The sequence below is a fragment of the Rhinopithecus bieti genome, unplaced genomic scaffold (assembly GCF_001698545.2).
Source record: "Rhinopithecus bieti isolate Rb0 unplaced genomic scaffold, ASM169854v2 scaffold_72501, whole genome shotgun sequence".
Taxonomy (NCBI): Eukaryota; Metazoa; Chordata; class Mammalia; order Primates; family Cercopithecidae; genus Rhinopithecus; species Rhinopithecus bieti.
The window spans coordinates 1598357-1619583 of NW_016827507.1; the positions used below are offsets into that span (position 1 = coordinate 1598357).

General features: G+C 42.1%; 1 protein-coding gene across 7 annotated transcripts in view; it reads left to right on the top strand.

The window, feature by feature from the left end:
• Positions 1–21227, top strand: part of ZFAT (zinc finger and AT-hook domain containing) — a 240286-nt gene that overhangs the window by 154821 nt on the left and 64238 nt on the right. The window contains exon 13 of one of the 7 annotated variants that reach the window (XR_001883775.1): positions 899–1101. The exons of the other annotated variants lie outside the window; for them this stretch is intronic. The gene's annotated coding sequence lies outside the window, so the exon portion shown is untranslated. The remainder of the gene's footprint in view (positions 1–898; positions 1102–21227) is intronic. 7 annotated transcript variants of the gene reach the window in all.

The following is a 21227-nucleotide window of genomic DNA, read 5'->3' on the forward strand; positions in this document are numbered from 1 at the left end:
TATTTTAAAAATAAAATTAATGTGTTCACTAAATAAGATTTGGAAAGTACTTGTTGATTCCTTTCCATATGGATTTTTTTGGATATTATTTAGACATGGTTGAGGTCATACTATAAATACAGAATTTCTTTTCTTTTCTTTTTTTTTTTTTTGATGGAAATTGGAGCCTAGGTTTACCACTGATAAAGCTCTATTGGAGAATGTGGCTTAGATGACTGGCCTGATGGTTTGCTGTTAGGGTACCTTCCTAGTGAAAGGCAGGGCCAGGGAGCTTATATGCAATTTTTTTTTTTTTTTTTTTGAGACGGAGTCTCGCTCTGTCGCCCAGGCTGGAGTGCAGTGGCCGGATCTCAGCTCACTGCAAGCTCCGCCTCCAGGGTTCACGCCATTCTCCTGCCTCAGCCTCCCGAGTAGCTGGGACTACAGGTGCCCGCCACCTCGCCCGGCTAGTTTTTGTATTTTTTTTTTTTTAGTAGAGACGGGGTTTCACCATGTTAGCCAGGATGGTCTCGATCTCCTGACCTCGTGATCCGCCCGTCTCGGCCTCCCAAAGTGCTGGGGTTACAGGCTTGAGCCACCGCGCCCGGCCTATGCAATTTTTAATATTGTCTTTTTAATCAGCATTTCATAGGTGTTTTCCATTTTATGAAAATGTATTTATAAACTACTTTTAATGGCTGCTTAAGGATGATTATCATAGTTTAACCATTCCTTTCATAATTGGATAGTTCAGTCATTCCCGGTTTCTGTTGTTGTAAGTAACCCTACAATGGATATCTTTATGCCAAAAGCATTTCCATGTCATCCTCAAATCTAAACAGCTATAAAACACTGGGTGAAGCCCATCAAACCTCTGAGAATTCACAAATAGTAAAGATGTTATTTTCTCTTCTTGCAGATGCAATTAAAATGCATTCCCTAGGGCGGAACTGATATTTTCAACCTTAAAGAGGTGCCAGAGAAGATACTTAGACAAGATGAATGTTGCTGAGCCAGGATTCTCTAAACAAAAATAGGCTTATTCCTTCCATCTAGCTATTCAACTCTTTGCTTTCTTCCAAATCCTTCCATCTAGCTATTCAACTGTTTGCTTTCTTCCAAGTAAGTAAGTCCATGTATCATTTTGTAAGGCAGTGTAGTTAGAGTCAGGAATCACCTTGTGAAGTTCTCTCTGATTCGGCTCATTTGGACCCCTAACTCTGTTGATAGAAATGTTCTCAATGACAGAGCTGATTCAGTGATATTCTCCTTGGACATGAATCAAAAGTGAGTTTATTTTAAAATAAAATTTGATCTTTTCATTTAAAAGGGACACTCACTTAAAGAGGATACCTCTTCATGCTAACCATATATATATATATATATATATATCATTCTATATTAAGTTTGAAAGTTGTTATATGTTCAGTTCATGGGATTCATACAACCAGTGAAAACGCTGTCATGAGAGACATTGAGTTCGGGATGGGTGGTGTCAGTGATAGAGAGGGAGGGAAAGAGAGAGAGAGAGTGAAAGAAGAAAAATAGATGAACATGAGAGGAAAGTCTTGCTAGGGCTTACAACACAACCCCATGCCAAAATGGTTGGTCAGATCTGCCATTTTAGCTGATCTTGAATCTCTCTGCCTCCCTCCTCAGGTAGTTTAGTAGATGGATTGAGTGGCCCATTCATTCTAGGAACCTGTGCTAGATTTCCCTTAGCATATTTGTTAGATGTTAAAGCCTGAGAATGGATTTTAAGATAATACTTTCAAAATCCAAGACAAAAATAATGACTGGACAGCTGGAATTATTTTTATTTTCATATGATATTAGCTCTTTAATATTTGTCTTGTTTTATGAATGTCTCATATTAAAATAAACTGCTACCAGTAGCTCAGTTGAAAATAGGCAAAGGATATATAAAAATAACAGATTACCGAGAAGGGAATAACTTTGGGTGTATGATAAGATGTCCAACCTCACTGATAATTAAAAAAAAGAGTAAAACCACACTCAGATACCATTTTTCACTTCTCAGATTGGTAAACATTCAGAAGTTTGCAAGCATGCTCCATTGATGAGGCTGTGAGGAACAGCCGTTCTCACACATTGCTGGTGGGAGTGTTAGTGCCCATGACCCTGTGGAGGTCAGTTTGGCAGAATCTGTCAAAATTGCAAATGCATGTGTTCTTCGACTCACCACTTGTAAGCTTTTGTCCTACAGATGTACTTGCAGATGTGTGAAATGATTACTGTGCGGGGTTATCCATTAGAAACAATGGAAATGTCCATGAATTAGGGTAAGGGTTGAATAGGCAGCGGGACACACAAACAGCAGAATGATGCTTTGTGGCTACAGGAAAGAATATGGGATCTCTTTACTTTTATAGAAAGATATTTAAGATATATGAGGAAGGGCAAAAAGTAAGGTTAAAAAGGGGCAAAACCATATTTGTATTTACTGATATTTGTTTCCAGGCCTCTGCAAGAATACATGCAAAATAAACAAAGAAACATAACCTGTTGTGGGTGGGTGAGGGTTGGAACTTGGTAGATTGAGGGACAGGGCTGAGAGTGAGACTTTTCCCTATATATATATTTTAAACATGTTAAGTAATTGCTTTACCTATTCAGTAATTTAAGTAAAAAACAGCAACATATTAAATAAGAATATTATCCTAGAAACTATCTAAAGTCAAAGCAGAATGTAAACATGTTTCTCATCCGTGATACCATCCTATGAAGATAGTGCAAATTGCCTTTGGAATTTCACTGAGATTCTGTTTAGCACTTGAAAATCTCTGAGAGTGATGAGGTCTCATAGCAAAGCACGGGATTTAGAACCAGGCAGATGAAGTTTCAATTTCTGGCTGCGCCACTTGTAGGCTTTGTTATTTAACAAATTTTATGATCTGTAAAATACTGATAGTGATGTTTGTCTTCTGGTGTTGGAGATATTAAAAGCAGTACCATTTTTTTATGAGTAGTAGGTATGGCACGTGGTACCAGGCAGGTGATCAAAAATTGTTGGCTCTTGTTTCCTCCCCTATCTCTTGAATATGACTCCAGTTCTTGAAAGAACTAAAGCAAAGAGTATAACCCAGCCTGATCATGGTTTATATTCTTTTTGGTGAGATTACATTATGTTTACAAATAGTTCACTCTAAATATTTTTCTAGATGTTATATTGTATTTTTTATACATTTTTAGATACTGATGTTGTTTTACTTTTTTCTTGTTGTTCGGAATTGTTGGGTTAGGCAGATTAGGGCCAAAATCTTGGTGCTGCTGCTTACTAATTAGTTAACCTTTGGGAATTCCTTTACCTTTTGGATCCTCTGTCTTCTTATTTGAAAAATATGAACAATGATATAATTACTTCAGAGGCTTTGAAAGCGAAGCTGCTTTGAGGGAACAGACCAGAAGGAATGTCTCCGCACAGCTTCGGGAAGGCTTGGTCCATCAACACCGCCAAGCTGTTCCTGGGGGAGGAGGTGCTGGGGAATACCTCAGGTTTGCTCTCTCATAAAGAGAGTTAGGGGGCTTTCTTGTTACAGGGAGAAGCTCTGGCCTCTTGCCACCCTTCCTACAAGACTGACTTTTCTGTAACTTTAGTCAACATCAGAATTACCTTGGGATCTTGATAAATGTGCACATAATGGGTTTCTAAACCCAGAAGATACTTTCAGTAAGCCTGGAGCCCAACCTAGGATCCTTGACTTGAACACTTTCCTGTGTGGTTCTGATGCAGGGGCCCCACAGCCCATAATCTGCTAGACATTGCACTGGGTTTTGAATTCTGCAAAGAAAGGCCCTATTCAAATATTTTTACTTAAAATGTTCTCCTGTAAACAGCACACAGCTAGTTCTTGTTTGTGTCTCTGTGTGTGCCTACATGTGTGTATGTAATATGTACCTTTGCATAACAGGGTAACAATCACTGCCCTTTAATTGGAGTGCATAGTCCATTTACATATAGTGTAATTATCAACATCTTTTAATTTAAGAGTACCATCTTGGTATCTATTTTCTATGTGTTGTATAAGTTCTTTGCTTCTCTTTTCTTCTTTTCTATCTTCTTTTGAGTGAATCAAGTATTTTTTAGTATTCTATTTTATCTCTTGTATTGACTTTGTATTTTAGAACTGTTGTAGATTTATAGAAAAAAAATGTGACTATAGTACAGAGAGTTTCTATATACCCCGCACCAGTTCCCCCTGTTGTTACCGTCTAATATCAATATGAAACATTTGTTATAACTAATGAGTCAATATTAATACATATTATTATTAGCTAAAGTCCATATTTTATTCAGATTTTCTTAGTTTGTACCTAATGCCCTTTGCCTATTTCAGGATCCCATTAGGATACCACAGTACATTAGTTCTCATGTCCTTTTTAGGATCTGTTTGGATTTAACAGTTTCTCAGACTTCCTCTGTTTTTGATGACCTTGGAAGTTTTGAGGGGTACTGGTCAATCATTTTATAGAATATCCCTCAGTTGGGATTTGCTGAACTTTTAACTATACCTTTTTGTGTTCCTCTTGTTTTAGAGGTCACTGTAGACTTTACCTTATCGTTATTATAGCATATTCTAGTTTCAAATATTATTTTATGAACAATGTAAGAACCATAAAATACTGTAATTCATTTACTCTCCTCCTACACTTTGTGCTCTTGTTGTCACACGTTTATGTTGTAAACTCCTCAATATAGTGTTATTTTTTGCTGTAATCAGTAAATATTTATAAAATATTCTAAAATATGTAATGAAACTAAAATTTTAAAAGATTTAAAATTGAAAAGCATTTTATTAAAATATTAAAATATTTTTAAAAAGGTAAATACAAATTTACCTGCATAATTCACCTTTCTGGTATTCTTCATTTTCTCCCCGCAGATATGGGCTTCTATTTGATGTATTTTTCTTTAGCTTGGATAACTTGTTTTAGCATTTCTTGTGTGCTGGTAGGCTAGAATTGAATTCTCTCGATTTTTGTCTATTTGAGAATGTCTGTACATGGTCTTCATTTTGAAAATATTCTGATAGCCATAGACTTCTAGGGGACATCACTCTAAAATGTTCCATCCATTTTCATCCTTTCTTGTTTCTAACCACATTGTTTCTGTATGTGTAATGAGTCTTTTTCTTCTAGTTGGCTTTAAGATTTTTCTCTCTCTCTCTTTTTTTTTTTTTGGTTTTCATCTTATTAATGTCAGCAAGTCTAGGTGTGCTTTCCTTTATATTTACCTTACTTGGGGTTTGTTGAGCTTTTGGATCTGTGGGTTGATATTTTCCATCAGTTTTGGACTATTCTCAACCATTATCTCTTTATTCCTTCTGCTTCATTTGTACTCTCCTTTCCCTCTAGGACTATAATACCACATATATTAACACATATATATTAATACATATATGTGAGGCACTAATAGCACCTCACATTCAGGTGATCTCTCTCTCTCTCCCTTTAATTCTTCTTTCTTTTTATGTTTCAGTTTGTATAGTTTGTATGATTTCTACTTGCCTTTCTTCAAGCTTACTTATCCTTCCTTAGGATATATTAAATCTGCTATTAAGACCACCAAATATGATGTTTTAATTTCTAGGATCATTTGGTTCTCTTATCTTTTCCTTTTCCCTTTCCTTTCCTTTCCTTTCCTTTCCTTTCCTTTCCTTTCCTTTCCTTTCCTTTCCTTTCCTTTCCTTTCCTTTCCTTTCCTTTTTCCCTTCCTTCCTTCCTTCCTTCCTTCCTTCCTTCCTTCCTTCCTTCCTTCCTCCCTCCCTTCCTCCCTCCTCCCTCCCGAGCCTCCCTCCCTCTTCTCCCTCCTCCCTTCCCTCCTTTCTTCTTTTTGCTATCTTGCTTGAGCTCTCTGGGCTCAAATGATCCTCCTGCCTCAGCTTCCCATGTAGCATTTTTTTTTTTTTGTAGTTTTGTTTCTCTATTACATTTTATCATCTGTTCACACTTGTTTTAATTTTTTTCCTAGAGCCTTTAACATATTTGTTCTAGTTACTTTGATGTTTTTGTTTAATAATTTTAGCATCTGGGGCACCTGCACATCAGTTTCTATTGAGTGTTTTTTCCTTTTTCTTTTTTTCCCTGTAGGGCTGCAGAGATGTTTTTCTTCTTGATTTGATGTCATCTTTTCTTGCTTCTTTGCATGCCTCACAATGTCTTAATGCCAGACATTATGCCACATATACCAGACATTGTATGTGAAAAAACAGTAGACTGAGGTAAACAGTAGTTAGCCTTGGGAAAGTATATGTTATTAGTGTGGGAGACTGTGCAGAAAAGAGTTACTATAGCAGGCTTGGCTGCTGTCCTTTGAAAGATCTGCGTACAAGCTTGGGCTGGCATCTGAGAACATGGACTTCCAAGAGAGTTCATAGCACCTCACTGTTAAGAGGAGCTTACTCTTTCTAAAGTATTTATACAAACAATGCGATTTATGCTGAATACCTGCCTTTTTTCTGGGAGTATAGAATTTTGGTACATGCTAGGCAAAGGGTACTTACATGATCAGCCATCACTAAAATCTCTGGTCACTGAGCTTCTAACGAGCATCTCTGGTTGACAACATTTCATAAGTATTGTTACAGATCCTTGCTGGGGGGTTAAGCATGTGCTCTGTGGCTCCACTTGGAGAAGACCCTTGGCAGCTTGCATCTGGTTTCCCCTAGCCTTCACCCCATGTGTCTCTTCCCTTTGCTGATTTTGCTTTGTATTCTTTTACTGTAATAAAGTGTAGCCATGAGTATTACTATATGCTGAGTCTTGCAAGTCTTCTCAGTGAGTCATTGAACCTGAGGGTGGTCTTGGCAACTCAAGAATGAATAGATCTAATTTGTAGTTGAGCTGGGTCCGAGTCTGGGGTCTGAACAGCTCTAGAGTTGGTTTTCAGTATCTTCGGATATTCTGAGAACAGGATCAGGACTTTGCTTTCAGCAAGGTTGACCATCTGAGCACCAGTGAGATTCCAGAAATCATGTTGTGTTTTACAGCCCAGTAGTGGCCTTCTCAATCATACAGGCTCTCTACCAGCTTTGCAGGTCAGCTGCCAGCATCTTGGGATGCTGCAGAGTTTCTGTTTCTCTCCAGCTCCACCCCGGGCTTTCTGTTTATTAGACATCTCTCTCCCGCCTTGCCCTGCCCAGGGAACTCTTTGGAGAGTTGGCAGTGCACTTGGTGAAGGCCTTGTGTTCTTTGTAAGGGATGGATTTCCTCTCCCCTTTCATCGCTGGCCCCAGCTTCAGCCCCCAACCCTCTTGCACGTGGTGAAGTTCTCCATTTCACAGGGAAGAGGTTGATGGGTCACTATGCTGGAGATAAAAGTAGGAGAAAAGGAACTGGTGGATACCTTGGTCTCTAGCATAGTGACTATCCACCTCTTGTCTTTTTCTAAAATTAGTTAACGTAGATTTCTTTGTATCCTCAACAATCTGATAGCTCTGTCAAGTTGTTAGTGTGAGAGCAGTGGTCTCTTGTGGTTTTCTGCATCCTAGCTGGAAGCAGGAATACTCCAACCCTGTGATTCTCACAGTGCCTGTCAGTGCCTGCACAATGTGGGTGCCTATCAAATATACCTATTACCCCTGCTCCAACATACACAGAACTTGAAGCTGGGAGTAAGGAGCAAGGAGGGTGACTGAGACAGCAGACTGGCTGATGTGAGTAATCTGGGTGGGTGCAGAGTCACGAGGAGAGAGTTCACTGCCAGCTGTCATGCACGGGTAATATCAATGCAGCATTACCTGTGGGTAGTTCAGGAAAGACTGGGAGATTCATGGACCCTTGGGCCTGTACCCATGGGAGAAACAACAGTGCACAGGTTTGATGGAAGGCATGGATCCTACAGCACAAGACCTTTCTTTTTTGACGTTAGAGATCGTGGCTCTACGGTCAGACTATCATAGAATCCTGGCTTCCCACTTATTACCTGTGTGGCCTTGGGCAAGCAATCTCCCCTCTGCAGCTTACCTGTAGCACAGAGATAAAAGAAGTACCTCTTCTTGCCACTGTAGACATTGTGATTAGTCAGGAAGTAAGTCAAGAGGGCTTGTCACGTTGTTCTCAAATGTTAGTTCTCTAGAGACTCCATCCTGGTTCCTTCCTTTTTTCATCACAGGACTATCCTGACTCTACAATCTTCTTTTCTTTCATGACTTTGTTTAAGATTCTTGGTGCCTGTGGCATGTTCTTTTTGTTCACAGAGTCATATTCACCTAATTCCTCTAATGTGGCACATTATTTCATGATGTACCTGATCACATAAATATGTCACTGAGACAGAGTCTCACTCCGTCGCCCAGGCTGTAGTGCGGTGGCGTGATCTCGGCTCACTGAAACCTCTGCTGCCCAGGTTCAAGCAATTCTTCTGCCTCAGCCTCCTGAGTAGCTGGGATTACAGGTGCCTGCCACTGCACCTGGCTAATTTTTGTGTTTTTAGTAGAGATGGGATTTCACCCTCTTGGCCAGGCTGGTCTTGAACTGACCTCTTGATCCACCTGCCTCAGCCTCCCAAAGTGTTGGGATTACAGGTGTGAGCCACTGCACCCGGCCAAGAAGCTTTTACCAGTTGTGTCTCCCACACAGAGTTCTTAATAAATGGCCTCCTTCCAGCAGCGAATGTCTCTCTCCTCAGCGGCCTTGCCCTTCACTGCTGGACCTGCTGCCTATGCTTTCAAAAAGTGTGGTTCTCCTGCAGAAGGACCTTGTTCTGCCCTTGCCCCGCCATTCTTTCCTCGTCACGGCCTCTCACCCATGTTTTGCATTGCACAGGACATGCCACAAGGCCCCGGCACTGTAGGAAGTTCGCCTTTTGACTCATTCCTCTGTGAAGCTCCAAGTGCACCAAGAGCTTTTCCTGATTTATGGAAAGCATGTCAAAATTTGGTGTGTGAATGTGCAAGTCCACAAAAGAATTCAGGTCTGAAATTCACAGTTTTTGAGATTTGTGCATTTTGGAGACTCTTCAGCGTGACTTCATGCTGACCCTTGCTTCTTGCTTTAGACACTTGTGCTTCTGAAACAGAATAACCCTCTCCACTGTTTGACAAATAGCTCAGATCACTCCTCTGCCCCTGACCTCCAGAAGGTGAGACTGGCCTTCTCTTCTGTAGCCATCAGCCTTTTGGTATAGATATGTATGCTGTTTCACAAGGGAAACCATCCACGCCTTCATCTTGAAAAGACACTATTTAAAGTTTATGTTTGATGTATCTCTAAATGCAATTGAATCTTCGAAAATGTGCACCATGAAGCTGGAGAAATCTATTGGCTGTTGTCAGCCTAAAATTTGCATAACTAAAAGTATTTTCATAAAACTAGTGAGGCAAGGGAGATCTCAATCACCGATGTCATCATCATTGAGAAACTTTTCCTGAGAATGCCATATAGAATACATGATACCACGATGTGACATTCGGAATTTTAAGAAAAAACATAAGTACAAATAAAGTACTAAATGTTCATTTGTTTTTTTGATGCAAAGCATATGAAATGTTTACTTATGTATTCAACACGTTTTTTTTCTGGATAGCAGGCACGTCTGTGTCAGGCACCATGACGGGGCGGAGGATTTCAGGGTGAAGCCAGGCCTCTGGTCTGCCAGGGTTACAAGTCTGGGGAGAGCCAAGTAGACATCAAAAGCAACAGCAAATATGTTAAATGATCCAAAAAGTTATGTGCAAGGTTCTGTGGGAACCCAGAAAACCAGCAAACTAATTATTCCAACTTTATTGGTTTTTAAAAATTATGTTTTAATTGGATTAATATATTATCCTGTTGTGTAAAACCTGTAGCTTAAAAAACCTGTAGCAACTAGAAAGCTCTCCGATTGACTGATACCCACAAATCAAAGGGAATTAGTGTAACCTCTTTTTGCATTCCTGATGATGAAATAGGTCCCAAAGGCCTTTATTAATGTGTCGAAGTGAAAGGGAAATGGTTGTATGTACAAAAGACACGAGGCATCTGAGCACCTAGAATGCTTAAGGAGCTTGGGCGCTCAGCTGAACAAAGGTGATGTTTGGATAAGGTCAGCTGAGGATGTGGCCTAGTAATTTGCTCCTAGTTTCCAGTCTAAACTTTGTCAGCAAGGGAGTGAAAGCAATAAAATGAGCTCAAATAAGCAGATTGTTTGGAAGCCACACATTTATAAATAGTTCAAAGTAATAGCCTGAGAGTCTCAGTACCACCTCAAAATGCCGAGTCATCTGGCATTGCTTATGGCATTGCGGTTTTATTTATACTACAAATCCTCCTGTTACCCAGAAGACGGTTTCGTCTTTCCACGAGAAAGTTCCACCACAAGGTTGAGTGTTTGAATATCTAGCATTAGAATAAATAAGACAGGTGGGCTGGTTTCTTTATAATGGCCATGTGCTTGGCGTTACGTAGATATTTCCTGTGCTTTACCTTATTTTGCCCTGAAAAACTCTACCAGGTAGGTATTAACATCCCCATTTTATGGATGAGGACACTGAGGCCCAGAGTCTAGTTTAGTAATGTGCTCAGGAGTAACACAATTTCTGTGAGCTAGAGTTGGGATTTTGATCCATGTCTCTGTAGGGAAAGCTACTCTGTCTGTGTTAGTCCACGCTTTCTCATTTGCAAGTGAAGCAGAGGAACTTATTTACCCCTTTGTCCTTTGTCCTCTCACTGCTTTGCTTATTTAAGCCTGGAGCTGTATGTTTAGCTCTCAAGACTCAAGCAAAATCTTCAAACAAAATGCCGATGGAGTGTAAAGTTAGCAGCCAGAGCATTTTCCAGGTTCAGTGGAAATTACTGAACCAAGGGGCAGAGAGAAAGAAGTAAAGCGTAGAGTTTCTGTTGGTGGTGTTTGTCTTACTTTTCGGTTCTGAATTTGCAAGAAAATGGAGAATCTGAGATTCCACGTAGTTTTCTTGTTAATTTTGAACGTGGCGGGTGGGGTTCGGGGTGGGATCAGCAGGGCCATGTGGTGGTGGTAACAGGGGCCATTTATTAAATTGGTTTGAAATGTAGTGTCTCTGCTTTTTAGCCATCTTAGTGCCATCTTCAGCTTCATTCTATTTTAGATGTTTAAAGCACCTCTGGAAAAAAAAGAGGAAATTGGGTTGTTTTAGGTTAAATTAAAATCCTGTCTAAGAGTGTGCAGTATATTCTCTGGAAATACTGCATTTTTGACACAAGCGATTACAAAAAAATCAATAATCAGAGAACGCTAAAGAGTCTTCTAAGCTCTTGCACAAAAAGCAATTAGTGTGGATTGATTTACTGTTATTTATTGTGATGAGATAATTGCATCAACACAAGCCATTTTTGAACTTGTGGTATGCCACGGTTTTAAAACATTTATTTTCTTAAATTGTTTAATTTGTCTCTGGCCTTATTTTAAAACCAAGATAGCTTTGTGCTTATTAAATTATATGAAGACCTGGGGTTTTCTCTCTTGATCTTTACCGCACGCTGTCTTTTTTTTTTTCCCCCCCGTTGTGACTAACCCTGGATGGAATGTAAGTCCCAGTCTCATGCTCTCAGGTTTATAAATCCTGAAGAGATAAGGCAAAAAAAATAAATAATAATAATAAAATAAAATAAAAGATTTTTCTCTCCCAGCGTGGATGGTGCCCAGTGGACTTGGCTTTGAGCCTGTCTGCTTTCAGGAAGACTTGGATTGAAGACTTGGATTATAGACCAGAGTGTGACCTACCAAATCTGCCTAAATTATATTCGGCCACTGGGACAAGGAGAAGGGAATGATGTTCTCATCACCTGATATCCTGTAAACATCAACATTACTTTGAAATCTTTAGTACGAACTTCTTTACATGCTAACATGAGCCCATGAAAATCTGCTTCCCCCTCGCTCCTTGGTCCAAGGGCCTCTTCCTTTTGGGCGTGTGTCTCTTGATGTCTCTTGGCCTCTGCCTCTGTGTTTCTTTCCCCTTGTCTTTCTCCTGTGACTGTCTATGGGTCACGGGGGTCTGGGTGTGGTTGTTTGGGTCAGGTGGAGTGCACCAGTCCCGCACATTGTCCTGTGTACACGTGGTTCACATTCCCACAGAGCTGAGGCTGGAGAAGAAGATGAGCATTCTAGGTGCAAATGTTCTTCAGGAATTTTCCTTACAAGCATCACCATGTATCTTGTAACTTACAGTCTTAGTCCTTTATTATGAATATGCATTTTTTCTCAAGTTGCCTGCTGCCCAGTCTAGGGGTGCAGATCTTTGGCCATTGGCCTGGTGATCAGTATTCTTCTTGCTGCGGGGTGGGGAGCCTTCATGTGGCCCTGCTGCAATGACTCTCAGGCACTGAGCAGCCTCTGGGGATAAACTCATATTTCTATGAAACATTTCCGTCTGTCAGCCTGTGTCATCATCCAGAACATTCTGGAAGAGTCACAAGCTTTACTGGGTGACCCTGGGTAGGTAATGGGCCTTGGGGTTCAGAAATTCAATGTGATGGAATTCCTCCGAGCGGAAAAGTTGTTTATCGTGGGCACAGTTAACCTGGAATAGCGAGGTGAGTCCGGCAGTCAGCCAATCACGTTTTTGTTTTCGCATATTCCATTCTGAGTCTCTAGTGCCCAGTGCTCCACTGGCTATGGTGGAAGCCAGCAGTAGCAGAGGACACGGCTTTTGTCCTCAGGAAGCTCAGGCTACCTGGGAGACAAGATAGACCCTCCCTGGAAGAGGCCGTAAGTCAGTGTTTTCCACGCTGTGCTCTCTAGAACACTAGTTCCCTGGAATGTCGGCAGGTGGTAGGTGGTAGGGACACAATATGCAGTGATTTTCAGTCTCATTTTGGCTGGAGAAGTCCCTCTCCTCCTATTTTTCCCAAAGTGCCTGCCAGCACTTAAACAGACTTTGGGAAACACTGGCTATCAGAGAACCCAGAAGTAGAGAAAATAGTATAATGAACCCCATGTATGTCTGTCACTTCAGTGGCTTCTGGTCACACTCAGAGTTAAAGCCGAAATCCTACAGGTGGCCACAAGCACCTGCCCTGCCTGGCCTCTGGTTCCCATGCTGCCTTGCCCCCCACCCTCCGTTGCCGACGTGGCGCGTCCCACTCCATCTCCACGCTTGGTTGCACCTGCTCTTCCCACTTCTCACTCTGCTTTTCTCCCAGGTAGCCACACGGGGCTTCTTTCACCTCCTTCAGGTCTTGGCTCAAATGCTTTATTTTGATGTGTTTAACAGCATCAGTGGGTTATATATTTACTTGTTCATGATGTTAGAATGTAAATTCTTTGAAGCCCTTTGTTTAGTTTTTATCCTACTCCCAGCACTTATGCAGTGCTTAATAAATATTTGCTGAATGAACAAATCAGTAAATGAATAGGTTCTGTAGAAATTTAGTGTGATAGATTTATCATGGCCAACTTCCAGGTGGAGGTGGGACTGAGCTCCTTCAAGGGCTTGGAGCCACAAGGGCACAGCGTTCAACAGATCCTCTGTTACTGGGCCATGCCTGGTCCTTCACTCCATTCTGTGGCTTTGAACTCTCAGTTCTTCCCTCTTCTCACAGTTGCCAGAGGCCTCTTGAGGTTAATACAAGATAAAACATGTGTAAGTGCTTTAGAAAGGAGATGCTCAGCCCAGGATAACCAAGCGTGGTCCCAAGGCTCATGGGATTCTTCAAACTCACCAGATGCAGTGAGCCAGGCCCTGGAGGATGCTGAAGGATCACAGCAGAGGTTCACTGCAGCCCACCAGGAGCCCTCCTCTTAGCAAAGAGCCGGTTTACTATCTGTAAGTGTATTGTTGTTTTGTGTTGAGCACAGCAAACCTAGCTTCATTATTGTGTTATGTTCAAGAAACCTCGATGGAGATTCCTGTAAGAGAGAGTACATGTGATCTGTTTCTAGTGTGTTCTTTGGAAATCTATGCACATGCAGTCACAGTCAATCTTCACTGCTGCAGTGGTGTTAACTCTGACCTGCAGTGTTTGGTAGTTCTGTGGGCAGTTTAAATGGGGGTCTGTACAGAGCCAGGGCCTGAGGCGGGAGTAGAGAGGGAAGGGGAAGAAATGGTGAGAAGATTATGCTACTAGAACTTTGGGAGCTGGAATTGCTACTGTGAAAACAGCACCATCTTGTTGATGCTGTGATTTGAAATGCAAATTCATCTGCAAAACTGAAAATACAGTATAAAAGCAAAAGTTGCAGAAATCATCCATCTGATCCATTAGCAGGAGAGATTATTGCTGAGGTGGAGCTTGTTTGTGGTGAGCCTTGGTGATCAGTGCCCCAGTGGCCAAGGAGACTGGGGTGTGAACATTAGGATCTGACAGACCTTAGCTAGAACACTGGTTTGGCTGGTGACTAACTGCATGACCTGCAGCAAGCCACTTAACTTCCCAGGGCCTTGTCAGCAAGAAGAGAATGTTAATATCTCCATCTTTGCCCTAGGCGACTGAGGCATCTAATAAAAACTCAGTGATAGCTGTCATTATCTGTTGCGAATTTGGGGTCCCCTCCTTAAGCTCGTCTTCCTCTATTGCTGCAAATGTAAACAGGAAGTGTTCAAACTCCAAATGCAAGTTAAAGGAATACTATTGGTTCTCTTCCTTTAACTGAGGCAGTTTCCACTGTTCTTTGTGTAAACTGTCAATGGTAATAATTTGATGAACGTCTCCATGCAGACTGCTCTGTTTACATTAGTTCCAGTCCTTGCAATTAAAGGAGCAAACATTCTCAAAGTTGCAGAGCTGTTAGGCAGTAGAGCTAGATTGAGGTCTGACTCCAGAAATCCCTGCCAATTAGGGGTTGTGAGAAGTGTCCCAGGCCACAGACCTCTCCACTGTACATGGTGGGGAATATTTGTCGGAAGCATCTGTTCTGGTTGTTTTTTTTCCCCAGAAATAAAAGAGAGGTAAGACTGAAGAAGCTATCACTTCATCCTTTATGGGCTCTGATTAGATAAAATTGCTTTATAAGTCTCAGAAGTAACTGAATTAAGTCTGAATTCAAAGTTCTCAAGAACTTGGGATCCCACCCTCCCCCAGCCCAGCTACACACTTCTCAGGGTGACTTGGTCCTAGCTTGCATTTTAGGGGATTGATGGCCACCCCAGACATTAATGAAAAAGAACTTCATCTTCCTGTCGCATTTCCTCAGCTGCAGAAGTGCTGTCGTAAATCTTACAGGTGTCCTACCACCAAAACCCCTCGGGAAGCACTTGCGTGATCAAGACCGTCTCTCTACCTGGGTAACTTGATATAAGCTTGACAGTGCCAGAGTTATAGTTAATATTTCCTCTAGGCCTGTCACTGGGTCTTTAGAGAGAAATTCCTACTAAGCCTCCCTTTTGGAATATGTTATAGTTTCAGTGCAGTTATCATCACACAGATGAGCGAAAATAAACCTAAAAATCACTCTGCATGTGCTGCGATAACTGGTGTTGTCATCAGTGTTATTAATGTTAGTAATAACTACCAGTTGGATACTATGTATCATTCTAGGCATTTAATGTAAGTTCTGTATAATCCTCATAAAAACCTTGTGAAGGGGACCTCTGTTGCCTATTTACACATTTGGCCATACCTTTCTTTTTACTGTCTTTCTTTCTTTACTTTTCTTATTGTGAAATAGAATGTATGTCCAAAATAGTACGTATGACATGAAGATGTGGTGTGATGAATAATTATCAAGTGAACACTTGCATAGCTGCTGCCCAGAAATAGACCATTACCAGACACCCTCCTGCAGGATGTTCCTGAGACCACCCTTTCTCTGTCCCCAAAGTCATCACTTCCCGACATCAATGACAATTATTAGGTTGGTACAAAAGTAATTGTGGTTTTTGCCAGTAAAACACATGCTAAAGCACCTTGTTTAGAGATGTATACATTGATGGCATTGTTTTTAATGGCAAAAACCATAATTACTTTTGCATCAACCTAATACTTTTTTATTTCATTATTGTTTTGCCTACCATGTATGCATATCTGAACCACATCTAACTAATTTTTTAAAATCACTTTTTGTAGAGACAGAGTCTCGCTGTGTTGCCCAGGCTGGTCTTGAACTCCTGGGCTCCAGGAATCCTCTCACCTTGGCCCCCTGGCTAGCTGGGACTACAAGGAGGACGTGTGCCCCATGTCTAGCTAATTAAAAAAAATTTTTTTGTAGAGACAGAGTCTCAGTGTGTTTCCCAGACTGGTCTTGAACTCCTGGGCTTAACCATTTCTCCCACCTCAGCCTCCCCAACTGTTGGGATTATAGGTGTGAGCCACTGCACCTGGCCTTGTATATTTGTTTTGAAGTTTGCTTCTTTACCCAGAGTTATATTGGTCAGACTGACCAGTTCTCACGTGTAGCCCTAGTTCACTCATTTCTTTGCAGCACATATGCCATTGTGTGAAATAAGACTCCCCCATGTGAACCTAGCATGATGTTATTATTCATTCAATTGCAGTGAATAATTGGGTTCTTTCTGTTTTGTTGCTTTTATGAACTCAGCTGCTCTGGACTCATGACACGTGTGTCCTGGTATGCTTGCCCACCAGTTTCGCCAAGATACATACACCCACAGAGGACTTGCAGGCTCTGGGATATGCACAGCTTCAGCTTCGCTAGGTGATGCTCAGTTGTTTTCCAAAGTGGTTGCACCAGTTTGCAGCAGCATGCATTCGCCTCTCTTGGTCCATATCTTGGTGTGAACTTTCCGTGTTGCCAGTCTGGTGGCTGTGCACTGACCTTCTATGTGGTTTTACTTTTATCTTCATGATTGTTAATGAGGCTGAGCCCTTTTCATGTTTTTAGCTGCTTGGATTTCTTTACTTTCTTTTACTCTCCTTCCCTCCCTCCTCCACCTTCTTTTCTAGTAAACTGTCTGTTCAACTGGTTTTTCATTTTTCTATTGGGAGATTTTGTTGTTTTCTTACTTGTCTTCGGGAATTCTTTATCTCTTTCAAGTGTGGGTCATTTTTGGTTATGTGTTAGGGATACAGTTTATCCTTATTTGTCTTTTCTTCACTTTCTCTGTGATGTCTCTTAAAGTTCTTAAATTTAATGTTTTTTTTTTGAAAAAAAAAACCATTTTAACCAGATTTTTAGCTTTTTTCTTTTGTTGTTGTTGTTGTTGTTGTTGTTGTTAGGAGGTTTTGCTGGACTAACTGCACATGAATCGTTAACAGAAAGAGGCAGGCAATCTTCCTTTTTCTTTTAGCCACATAACTGTATTTGAGCGTCTGCCTGTGCTAGGCACTGCACTGGCTGCCGGGGGAGCATAGGTGAGTGGGTTCTCACATGGCCTGTATTCTCAAAGGATTTGCAGCCTGTAGAGGGCGGACGTGGAGAGGCAGGTGGCAGTTATACCATAGCAGGGTTCGTGCCACAGCTTTACCAGCTGCTGGGGGACAGATGAGAAGAAGAACTTCCATCTTCCTGGGAGAGTTAGGGAAAATTTCAGGGTGAAGGTGGGGCGAGTAAAGAGCAAGCTGAGGCTCATGAAGAATGGATGGGGGCCTAGCTGATGAACTTTCCCACTCTCAGTACCACAAGACAATGGGTCAACATTTTTAGTAACTTGAGGATAAAGAAAATGTTGAACTCATCAAATTTGGCTCAAATCTGTGAAGCATAATAACATTGTCTTCTTTCAAAGCATAAGAGGGGGCATTGTTTTAAGTGGGGAGGTGGGTATTTATACAATGTCATCCCATGATTTATGCTTTGGGGATCTAAGGCTTGATGCGTTGCTTGGAATGAATGGGTCAGCGTTGAATCCAACGTGATCAACTTGTTCATTCAGACAGGTTTTGCTGATTTTCACTGTCAGTGGCATGTTTCACTAGATAACCATAGCCCCTTCTCACTTTGGTGTCATCTAGTATTAGAATCAATAGATTCTTTCTCGAGGATATTGAGGGGAAGATACACAGAGCCTGACCCAAGGAACTCAGTAGAAGAGAGCAATGTCAGAAGAACAGAAGTGGATGCCTGCACACAACAGTTGAGAGATCCACTAAGGGGCAGGAACAGCTTCCTGTGTGCTGAAGTTGTCCTGAAAGTTAGTGAAGTAGACAAAGCAGGTGGGGAGTGTTCTTAATGAAAAAGGAATGGCTTGCAAACAGGAGTGGTGGGTGCAGGAGTGAGATGGTTTGGAGCAAGCTCCTGCACATCTCTCAGTGTGCCTGGCTGACTATCACAGAGAGGTATGGGCAGGTCATCTGGGGATTTGTACCTGATCCCATCTTTTCTGTGCAGTAACTGCGTGTGCCTGGCTGACTATCACAGAGAGGTGTGGGCAGGTCATCTGGGGATTTGTACATGACCCCATCTCTTCTGTGCAGTCACTACATGTAATTGGCTGACTGTCACAGAGAGGTAGTGGGTAGGTCTCTGGGGATTCATACATGACCCCATCTCTTCTCTGCAGTAACTGCATGTACCTAGCTGACTATCACAGAGAGGTGTGGCAGGTCATCTGGGGATTTGTACATGACCCCATCTCTTCTTCTGTGCAGGAATTGCATATGCCTGGCTGAGTGTCACAGAGAGGTATGGGCAGGTTATTTGGGGCTTGGTACATGCTCTCCTTCCCCTGCCCCCCCTCCCCTCACTTCTGTACAGTACCTGCATGTACTTGGCCTCACTTCTGTACAGTACCTGCATGTACTTGGCTCACTATTATAGAGAGGTGTGGACAGGTCATCTGGGGCTCTCCACAGGCTCTGGCAGACCTTGAAGTCTCTGAGTGGGGGGGGGGGGGGCGCTGATAAAGATGCTTGTTGTGTGAGATCATGTCCTATGCAGCAACATGGATCAAGCTGGAGGCCATTATCCTAAGTGAATTAGTGTGAGAACACAAAACCAAATACCACATATTGTCACTTATACGTGGGTACTTACTGAGTACACATGGACACAAGGAAGGGAACAGTACACACTGGGGCCTGCTTGAGGCTGGTGGGAGGAGGATGGGGATTGAAAAACTACCTGTTGGGTATTATGCTAATTACGGTAACAAAATTATCTGTACACCAAATCCCTGTGACATGCAATTTACCCATGTGACAAATCTGCACATGTACCCCTTGAGCCTAAAATTAAAGTTAGAAGGAAAAGAAAGACACTTGTTATAGAGAGAATGGCAGGATCAAGACTAGGGTAAGAAGGGCAGTTTGGAGACTTGACTTTGGTCCAGGACACAGCTGCCTCAGGGAAATCTGCTGATGGGGTGATGGGATGTTCTGGATAGAGGGAGAGTGAGAATGCAAATGAGAAAGGAGCAGTATGGTTCAAGTCCATTGACCGAAGATGACCATGGAGAGGGATGTGATCAGAGAAGTGGGCAGGTCTGGATCAGGCAGGCCTTGTAGAGAAGAAAGTTACCAGCTGGCCTGGCCTTCAAGGTCCTGGCATCTGGGAGGGAGGAGGTAAGATGTAAACATTCAGGACCTCTAGTAGAAGGTGGTGAACGAGGTAAGAGGATTTAGTGGAATGCCTGTGAGTGTGGTGCCAGCCACCTCCAGTTCGTAACATACTGCTTGGCATGTAGTAAATGCTCAGCAGATACTTTATTTATGAGTAAAGATAAGAGATCTTTTTGGAAAGAAATGGCAGCATGATTTGGCACTTAATTTTTATGTGAGGTGATGGCATATTTTGCCTATTTTTCTTATCTTTCAGTGGATCATGGTTGATTGATCCTGTGATTGTCATTCTTCAAACTTAGACCCTGGCATTAATTTCTCCATTCTCTTCCTTTCCCTCTGTCTCTCTTTTCTTTCCTTTTTTCTTTCTTCCTTTCCTCATCTCTTTTTTTGTGTGTGTCTTTTTACTTGTGGTAAATGAAGATTAACTGATGATTGGCTTGTATTAGTCCATTTTCTGTTGCTTATAACATAATACTTGAAACTGGGTAATTTATAAAGAAAATGAATTTATTTCTCACAGTTCTGGAGGCTGTGAAGTTCAGGGTCAAGGGGCTGCATCTGGTTGAGAGCCTTCTTGCTGGTGGGGACTCTGCAGAGTCCCAAGGCAGTGCAGGATATCTCATGGTGAGGGGGCTGAGTGTGTTCGTGTGCTAGTGCATGTCCCCTTCCTCTTCTTAATAAAGCCACCAATTCCTTTCCCATGACAACCCATTAATCCGTCAATCATTGAATGGGTAAATCCATTCATGAGGACAGAGCCCTGATAATTCAGTCACATCTTAAATGCCCAAACTCTCAATACCCCTCAATGCTCAATAATATTACATTTCAACATGAGTTCTGGAGGGAAAAATATTCAAACTATATGCATGGCTATCTCCAAATCTGAAGTCCAAGATTTTCCTTAAGGTCACATGAGGAAGCCCTGACAGAGCCTGCTGTCCTGGCCAGCACATGGAACCCAGTGCCCGGAGTCCTGCTGGGCCTGCGAGAACTGGCCCCTCTCCCCTCTGGTGCCAGTGGGCAGGGCCACTTGATCCACGGAACCCTGAGCACATTTTCGTGAGCCTAAAAAATGATCCCAAACTGCAGGAAAACTACAAAATCAAGATGAACAAATGCCTACAGGCCAAAGTTTAGCTTAACTGATGGTTAAATATAGTTCATAACAACTTCATGACACTTGAAATCTGTTCTTTAGGTTCGAGTGTTTTCACTTTTTCAGAATTTCCCAGTCCGCTAGATGGCCATTGAGGAATAAAGGCATATGACAGTGACGGTTAGTGTTTCTAAGTGACTTAACATGCAATGTTATGAAAGTCTGTTTACTTATATTTACAGGAGTGAGTCCAGGGCAGTTGATGTATGAGTGGGTACAGTTTAATTGGGTCATGGTGGTGTAGGTGGGACTTTTTGTAGCCTTTGAAGGTGGTGGAGGGACTCTGTGCCTCCATGCGCGGGCAGGCAGCCTCCTACACAGGGTCCCAGGCCATATCAAGAGAAGAGCTTCTCTAGAAGGGAAGGGAATGTTCTTGTCATAGGGAAAATTGAGAGGACACCCACCAGGAGGTTTCTCGGAGCCTCAGATGACCACATTTGATGGGGGAATAAAAATGTGGGAACATTTTAAAAGGAACATTTAAAAGAGATAGAGCCGGTAAAACCAGCCAATCCTGAGGGCTGAGGTGATGTGTGAGAGGGAGGAGATGGAGCTCCAGACTCCAGACTCCCCTGATCCTCTCACCTACTGTCTGTCCTCTCTTGTCCTTCTTCCGAGCCCATCTCCTTTTGGCTGCCTGCCCCTGCACCCCAGGGTGCTGTTCCAATCCTGCTTATCTTCTCACTTTATACACTCTCTTTCTATGGCTGCG